We start from the raw sequence: 8,951 nt of genomic DNA, 5'->3' as shown, positions 1-8,951 counted from the left end.
CCATGACCAGTCGGGCGGGTTCCCAGGGTCGGGCGGGCGGGCCCCGCAGCCTCGCCCTGCCTCCGCTCATGCTGAGCAGATTCTGTTTGGTGTTGGGTGGTGGACCCGGAGCGTGCTCCGTCCACTCCATGCGCTGACCTGCTACTGCAGTGCTTCCAGGACCGGTGCAAAAAAAGGAAAAAAAAAAAAGGGTCTTCTCCCACGGGCAACAATGTGTTGATGGGGTGTCTGCCTGGGGCAAAAGAGACCCCAGGCCTACCCCACCTGCCCAGACGGGGTTGACGGGGTGCCTGGCTGCTGCAGCGCCGCGCCGCACGGACCCCTCCCCCCTCCGGCAGGTCCATTTTTCATTTCATCAGGAGGAAGCTCGTATCGATGGAGCGATAAGGCCTGTCTCAGCGCCGCCGGGGATGTAATAACAGCTGCTGCTGACTCCTGCCCCGCGCCGCTGATACGGCCTCTCTTGCTAATCACCCTGGCGGCATCGCCACCCCAGCACATCCAGCGCCGAGCCACCCACGCCCGCGGCCCCAACCCAGCCCTGACCCCCGCACCCCACAGCCGCACTCAGCTGGTACCCCCGCCAGACTCCTGGCTGTGACTCCCCCAGGTCTTGTCCATGCCCCTCGCACACGCTGACCCATGGATACGTGCCTGCACAGACAGCCATGCTTCCGCACATACCCACATGCACAGAAGCTGCACACACAATGCACTCGTGCCCACACGTGCCACAAGAACACAACACATGCATGCTCATACGTGGACACATGAGCTCACACACAGAAGCATGAACCCCCCACATATACATTTGCATAAAAGCACACATGCGTGCACAAATGCACTTGCACACAAATGCACATGAACGTGAACACATGATGTGCATAGTGACACGTATGCGCTCACACGTGCGGTGTGGCATGCCAGCTTGGAGCCCGTGCTTAGAGCCAGCGGGGCCCGGGGAGCTGAGCTATGATCCCCCCATCTGCACCTAGGGACTGGGGCTCTGCTGGGGCTGGGCTCCCACGTCAGATAAACCAGCTCCCGGCACCCCCAGCCCCGGCGGCCCCCAGCCACCGCGCAGCACAGAGGCCTGTGTCCAGGCCCCCCTCCCCCCCCCCAGGGCCCAGTGCAGAGGGCTTGGAGACCCCGTGGCAGGGGGTCCTGGCACCGTGGTACGACCCCGCGGTCCTGCCCCAGTAGTGGGAACGCTACCGCAGCCTTGACCCCCTCCCACCCGCCCCGACCCCTCCGAGGCCGCCATCGATTCCCCATTCCCACATGCAGCGCACTAAGTGCGAGCAGCTTCCCTTGGTTGGTGTCCAGCTCTGCGGGGCTGGGGCTGGCGACCGGGGGCCTGAGCGGTGCTGACCGGCACTGCTGGGGCGGCAGAGGCAGGGGATACACGCTGCCGGCCCGCCTCCCGGCACAGGCTCCCACATCCACGCTGCAGGGAGCGGTGGGGATGCCTTCCCCGGGGGACCGCGGCGGCTTTGCATCCACAGCTCCGTGCCAGCTTGTAATGAGCGCGGCGGCACAGCAGCTTGCACGCCCAGACGCAGCCGGCCCACGGCTCGCTTCCTCCAGCCGCTAATGAAGTCCCCGAGCTGCCAGCCACTCCCGATGCGGGGGCACCCCGGGGGCAGCTCTGCCAGGGCTGGGGCCCTCCGGGTGCTCTCTGCTCCACCGGCCGCAGGGCAGCAGAGCCAGGGACCTGCCACGGACTCCCCAGAGCTGGGCCGGCCTGGTCCCCCCCCACCACCACGCTGTGCCCCAGCTCCCTGCCAGGAGGTCTCACCGCAGCCCCCCGAGCGCTTCGCCCTGCGGTCTGCTGCCCTGGCTCCAGCCCATGCTCAGCCTGGCTGGCCCCCACCCATCTGCGCCCGGGAGGGGTCCCCGGACATGGCCACGCTGGCAGGGACAGGCCAGGCTGCCTGGGCCCAGAGCAGGGCTTGCTGGCCAAGTGGGGCCTGGCATCCCGCGCCTTCGACCTCCGAGGACCAACAGACACCCGGGAGAAAGGCCCCTCTGCTAAAATGCAGCCGCAGCGCCAGGGAGCAGGTTGGGGGCCTCGGTGTTGTGAACTCCCCAGACACACGGGGATCAGCACGGGCACAAAGTCAGTCTGTCTTTATCCCTGCTCAGCCCCCACGCCCTACCCAGCCGTGGCAGCTCGCTGGGGGCAGCCGCTCCACCTGCCAAGGGAAGGGGAACACCGCTGCCCCCAAGCAGGGACCCCCAATGCAGGGAGACCCCAGCAGAGAGCAGCTGGCCCCTGCCCCGGGCAGGCACCACAGCGACAGCCCCTGCACACAGCTAATCGATGGCGGCGGGTCCTGATCGCTTTCATTATTATTATTTTCTTATGCATGTGCGCGCGGGAGATTTATCGCCGGCCACGGAGGCAGAATCAATTATTCATGTTATAAATTAGAAAATGATTTATGTCTGCGGGAGACTGAGCCGCGCGGAGCCCCCGGCTGCCGGCAGCAGGGCACTCGGGGACCTGCTCCAGCCACAGACGGGCTGCGCACCCCTGCCCACCCCGCATCCACCCGTGGGAACGGCCCCCTGGAAGGTCTCCCAGACTCTGTGGCACAGCCGGCCCCAACCACGGCTGCTGGCTCCCCGGGGCCAAGGAGGCCCCAGGCCACGGCTTCCAGCCTGCGCACGGAGCAGGCCGCGGCCCGAGTCCCGGCCCACCGGAGACCCCCTTCCTGAGCCAGGGGCAGCTGCGCCGCACCCAGAGCCGGCTGCAGGCTGCAGGCTGGGGGTACGGAGCCCAGCGCCTTGCCCAAGCTGCAGCGCCGGGGCAGGCGGGCGGCTCCTCCGTCTGTGCCAGAGCCCCACAACAAACAGGAGCTGATGGTGGGGCCGTGCCAGCTGCCCCCGTGTCTCCAAGTGGGGGGCTGCTGAGGCGAGGGGCAGCGTGGCTCCAAGGCTGACAGGTCTCCCTGGGGAGGGCAGCGGGCCGGGGGCACTGCCTGCCTCCCCTTGTCTGCTCATCTGCAGCCACGTCAGCCAGGCCGCGGGGAGCCTGGGGATGAAAGGATGAGCGGGTGAGAGAAAGGAGCTGTCGGCGGCTCCAGATCTGAGCTGATCGAGGCCGGTGGCTCCCACACAATGCTTCATGCTGCGGGCAGAGGCCACAGCCCTGGGGACCCCGTGAGCGGCAGCTGCAGCTCCGTGCTGGCCGCGGACTGCGATACGGGCCTGCCCGGGACTCCCGGGGCCGTGCGGCGGGCGTGCGAGGGGGGGGAGGGAGGTCGTGGGAGCCACAGCTCCTCTCACTACCAAAAGTGCAAGGCACTGGGGAGACCAGCTGCTCGTATCCCGCTGGCAGGAGCCCAGACCCCAGCCCAGCCCCAGGGCCGGGGCAGGAGCCCAGGGAGCAGCACCCTCACATCTCGCCCCTGGGCCTCCCTGGACAGGTCATGGGTGCAAAGTAGTGACCCCAGGCACTGGTGGCCCCGTCTGCCAGGCCCTGGCTCCAGATCCACCTTGGATGCCACCACGGCCCAAGGGCAGACAAGGGTCAGGTGTATCTGGCCTGCACACGCAGCCCACGGAGCAGGTCAGCACGCCTGCTCGCCTGTTGCCCCCTGCCAGCGCCGTGCCAGAAAGCTCCTGCAACCGGCAGCACCAGGCCGGTGCCTCTTTTCCTCGGCCACCAAAGCCGACCGCAGGCCCCGGGCACCCGCCCGCTCGTCAAAGCCCCCCTGCCTCCCCCACGGTGCCTACGGGGGCTGAGGTCTGTGTGACGAGCTGCCCCTTCGCGATGCTCGCCGAGGCAGCAGCCTTTCGTGCAGCCCAGCACCGGCTCCAGTCCCTGCGGCCAGCTGCCCTTCCCCATCGGCTGCAGGGCGGGCGCCCAGGCCTCGCCGGGTGCTGGGCCCAGGGTCCTGAGGTGCTGCGGGGGGCAGGCCTGTCCCCATGGCTGGGACCCCCAGGCTAGCTTGCGCTGCTGGGCCCACGGAGCGTCCCCGGTATCAGAAATGCATGAAGGCGGTGAGGAGACGGGCACGCTTGGGAGGTCAGGTTTTGCACGCGTGGCAGCAGCAGCAGCTCTTGGCACACGTGGGCCAGGGGCCCATGGGGCCCTGGCCATGGCTGCGGGGCTGGCAGCCGTCCGGGGGGCTCTGGCCAGGGCTCCTCTCCTGGTGCTGGCCTGGCCCAGCCCAGGCATCTGTGCCGGCTGCTTGCATCCCGGTTTTTTGCAGGAGGGGCTGGACCTAGAGCTAGCGGCAGTGGCAGCAGGGCTGTGGATGGCTGGGGGCACCCCTAATCCTCCCGGGGCTGCCCCTGAGCCAACATCCCCAGGAAGAGCCCCGGGGGCCAGTACAGGGGATGGAGGAGCTGGGGCAGGGCTGGTTCAGGGCCCCCAGGCCATCCTTGTCCCCGGGACCCCACCTGCCCTGGCCCCACAGGCTCAGCAGCAGGAAGTGGCTCGTTATCTCTCTGCTGACGGTGTCTGGTGACGGCCCCTCCGCCCGAGACCCTCCCGCCCACGGGGACGCGGACTGATTCATCAGCAGCATCCACTGGCAGCTGATGAATTTTTAAAGCGCTTCGGCAGAGCAGCCTGGGCCGGGCTGGGTCCGGCTAAGCCAGACCTGGTGCTCCCCTCACCCACCCCACGGCCCCTCGCCCCAGCCTGGACGCTCCCAGCTCCAGGGACTCAGCCCCGGGGCCTGGCGCAGGGCGAGCAAGTGGGGGACACCGCGGGGTCCCGCTGGGCTCCCCCACCTTGGGGGTCTGGGAGAGGCTCCAGGTCCTTCGGTGGGGCGAGGGTCGCTCCCCCTGAGCTCCGGCTCGCTGCGCCCTGGGTGCACCCAGCCCCTGCCCGGACCCCCGGGGCTCTCCTGCCCCCAAGCCAGCACCTTGGCTTGCCCCCAGGCCTCCTTCCACCCTGCGGCACCCCCAGGCTCCTGGCGGCGCCGTGCAAGGCTGAGCTCAGCCAGCCCAGGTGTTTGCTCCTGGCTGGGCCAGCCCTGCTCTGCCCCAGCCCCACTGGGGGCCCCCGCCTGTCCTTCCTGGGGCACCCTCCTCCTCTTCCTCCTCCTCCTCCTCCACATCTGTTGGCAGAGTCCAGCACCAGCCCCAGGCCCTCCTGCCAGCCTCGCCCTGCCCTGCGGTCAGGGGGGCACCCACCCAGCTCCCCACCCGAACAGTCCCGGTGCCTCTGGGCCCAGCGCCCGACCCTGGGCCATCTCCTCCAGCCCAGCCCCAGGCAGGTGGGGGGCTGCGTCAGCAAGTCTGGGCCCAGCGGGTCCACCTCCCCGCCCCTCGCGGGAGCAAGTCAAGGGGCCGTCGGCGCAGGGACGATGCGGTGGGGACCGTCCCAGGTGGATCCGGTTACAGCAGCACGGGGCCGAGCAATAGCATAGCTCCAGAACAGCAATGCAGCAAAAAGGGCTTTTAGCGATAATTAATAATTAACATTTCTAATGATGTCCCGGCGACAGGAAGCGTCCGAGCAGGGACCCTGGGGCACGGCGCACGGTGACAGAGTCAGTGGGCGGCCGGGGGGGACACGGGGTGGAGCAGGCGGGAGCTGGGTGCCTGCGAGGGAGCTGCTGGCATTGCGAGGGGTGGGAAGGCGAAGAGGGCAGTGGGGTGGAGCAGGGGTGGTGTGGGGGGTGCTGGGGGCTGGCAGCGGGAGTGGGAGGGGCCCTGGGGCCAGCGGGTGCAGGGGCTCCAGGCCGCTGGGTGCAGGGGATGCATCTCTGCACCCAGGGCGCCAGGCACGGGTCATAAGGACGTCACAGCCGCCCTGTGCCGGGTCAGACCCAGGTCCGCCTTGCCCAGGCTCCGTGTCACACGGGCAGAGGGTGGAGGCTGGAGGGAGAGTGACCTGGGTCCCAGCGGGTTTCCCCTGCTCCTCTCTCCCTTGCAGCCTTCAAGGTCCTGGCAGGTCCGATGCAGAGGCCATGCCCCGCACTCCCTGCTCAATAGTGACCGATGCCTCTTCCCTCTGAGCACGTGTCCAGTCGCTTCTGGATGAGGTCAGGCCACAGGGGCCAGCCGGAAGCAGGAGGAGCAGAGCCAGCTGTGCCAGCCCCAAGTGTGCCAGCCTCTTGTGCAAATCCACGCGTGGCACCGTGCAGCCTGGCAAGTGCAGGCTCCAGCTCCAGGGCTGTCGTGGGGTCCCCCCGCACGCAGAGGCTGGAGGCGGCTGGGGGCAGCAAAACCTGCATCTGTGCAGGGGCCCGGCGCGCCCCGCAGCTCGGCTCCTGGGTGGAGGGATGGAAGCGAGCAGGTGTCGCGGCCTCGAGCTGGAGCCGCCAGCGCAGCCCTGGGGAGCAGAGGCTGCAGCTGTACCAGCCTGGGCAGGAGCTCCAGCAGGTCCCCGGGGCCGGCACTGGGCCCTTGACACAGCAGACCCCTTCCTCACCCCTTAAGCAGCTCCTAGTGCGGAGAGAGCCTAGCAAGAGCCCAGGGCAGCCGTGTGCTCGGGCAGAGCAGCACCAAAGCTACCGCTGCTCTGACCCCCACCGCCCTGAGCCCGCCGGAGGCTGCCATCGGTTCCCCGTGCCCTCGTGCTGCACGCCAAGTGCGAGCAGCCACGCTGAGTGCCAAGGGCCACGATTCTGTGTGGGGACGGGGCAGCCACGGGAGGCGGGGAAGGGGGTGGGGAGGGAAGGCTGCTGGGGCCAGGGCCAGGGCAGGGGCTGGCAGCAGGGATTGGGGTTGCCGGGGGCTGCCTGTGATGGGGGGAGGCTGGGCCCCATGGCATGCATCTGGGGACCCCGGCCAGGGCTGGAGAAAGGCTCCGGGTCTCTCCACGCTCTGGGCTCAGCCAAGCACCATCCTAAGCAGCCCCCGGCTCCAGGGGGTGCGTGGGCGCTGGGGACACCCTTGGGGGGGAAATGGCAGCAGGCAGCAGGGCAGCTTTGGACACGTCCATGCCGGTGGCTGCGGCTGCAGGGAGCTGGCCCTTCCCCCTGGGCTGGCACCCCCAGCCCATCCCCCGCTGTCACTGTCTCTGGCTGCCAGCGCTGTCTAATTTCCTGTGCATTGTCCCCGCTGCCCCCCCTCCCCCGCTGCGCCGGTCCCGTGTGGCACCTCCCGCCGTCCCTGCTCCCTGCGCGACACCTCCTGATTTAGCATCCACGGCTAATTCCATTAGCGCCTTCCACTCCCTCCTGCCACGGCTCAGCCGGCCCGGGGCCCTGCCACGTGCCCACACCCCACCTGTCTGCTGCATGCCAGCCTCTACAGGCCTGCGCAGCTGGGGGGAAATCGCATTGGAGCAGCCAGGGCCCCCATGGGCTGCTTGGCACGGGAGCTCAGTGAGGGGGAGGCTAGGGATTGAGCCCCTGCCCTGCCTGTGGTCCTTGGGCCATGCTGGGGCCACGGAGGGCTGCAGCGTGCCCCGATGCAGCGGGCGGTAGCCTGGCCCCTGCGTGCGCAGCTGAGCCAGGGGCCAGGCCCTGTGCCAGGAATGGGGTTGGAGGAAAGCCGTGGCCTCTTGGACTGGTTGCTCAGGGGGCAGCGGCTGCCTAGAAGCTGGCAAGAGACGGGGGTGTGACTGAGAACGTGACATCCAAGCACATGTCCCATGTACATGCCTAGGTGCAGGGTGCACATGTATGTGTTTGCACATGCATGCAGGTGGCTGTGCAGACCCATGTGGGAGGGCTTGTACTCACACATGTGTGTATTTGCACAGGGGGTTGTGCAGGCCCGTGGAAGGGCTTGTACATTCACATGCGTGTGTTTGCACAGGCATGCAGGTGGCTGCGCAGGCCTGTGTGGGAGGGTTTGTACATGCATCTGTGTGTTTCCACAGGCATGCAGGTGACTGTGAAAGCCCATGTGGAGGGCTTGTACATGCACACACGTGTCTGTGTGTGCACGCACGCCGGGGCAGTACGTGCTGTCTCCCGAGGCTGCAGTGAGCTGAGCTGAGCTGAGCTGAGCAGAGCCGGCCTGGGCCCCGGGGAGCGTCACCGGCCCATTCGCAGTCTCGGCATGCTCGGCCGGCTTCCTGCCTGCATTTGTTTTCTTCCCTGCCTGTTGCCTGGGGAGGGGGCGCGGGGAGCTGGCTGTGTGAGCCAGGGCTGCTAACTGCCAAGCTGGTTGCTAAATTGGGGTGTGACGTCCCACTGTGGTGCTAACCGCGCAGCAGGGAGTGGCGGGCAGGGCGGTGGGGGGCGGGATGCACTGCAGCTTCATGGAGGAGAACACGTGCCCGGCTCCCACCCAGCCGGGGGGCCCTGGGCAGCCAGGGACAGCAGGTGTGACCATGCCCTGAGGCCCACACAGCTCCTCTGCAGGGACCCGCTGCCTGAGCACAGGTGCACGTGATCATGAGCATGTGCTCACGTGTGTGCATGCCTGCATGCGTGTGGGCTAGCCCCCAGCCCAGGCCTGCCGTGCTGTGTGGCCCCAGGTGTGCATCCAGGCTGCTGCACACAGCCAGTCCACACCACCAGCCATGGCTGGCCCCACCAGATGCACCCCCTCCCCTGCAGCCCCGTGAGGGCCAGAGCCTTGATGCAGCCTTGCTGGGCGAGGGAACAGCCAGTGCCATGGCCCAGCCCCTGGATAGGAGATGCCCTGAGGCCTTGCACCACCCCAGGGCAGAGGCCAGTGCCCCAGAGAGCAGCAATGCCCAGCCGGGCATTCCCAGAGCCGGGAGGTGGGCTCAGACTTGGAGCCCACCCGCCGCCAGGGCCAGAGGGGCCAGGGCATCTGCCCCTGCAGGAAACACCCCCACCTGGCCCCTGCCCCGTCACCAGTCTCACCACACCGGACGTGTCCAGCACCATTCAATGGCACCGGGCCCCAAGCACCTCCCGGGCCCAGCACAGCAGGATCCCAGGCCTGGAGCGGACACTGCAGCCAGCGAGATCCCAGGCACGGGGTCTTGGCAGGACGGAGGGGCCCAGGGTGGGGACAGCTGCCCTCAGGGAACCGAGGCCTGCGGAGGCCACAGCAGCGGAGGG

The sequence above is a fragment of the Crocodylus porosus genome, unplaced genomic scaffold (genome assembly GCF_001723895.1).
Source record: "Crocodylus porosus isolate Cpor-Errol unplaced genomic scaffold, CroPor_comp1, whole genome shotgun sequence".
Classification (NCBI taxonomy): domain Eukaryota; kingdom Metazoa; phylum Chordata; order Crocodylia; family Crocodylidae; genus Crocodylus; species Crocodylus porosus.
The sequence above is the reverse complement of the archived record's forward strand: the minus strand, read 5'-3'. Positions refer to the sequence as shown.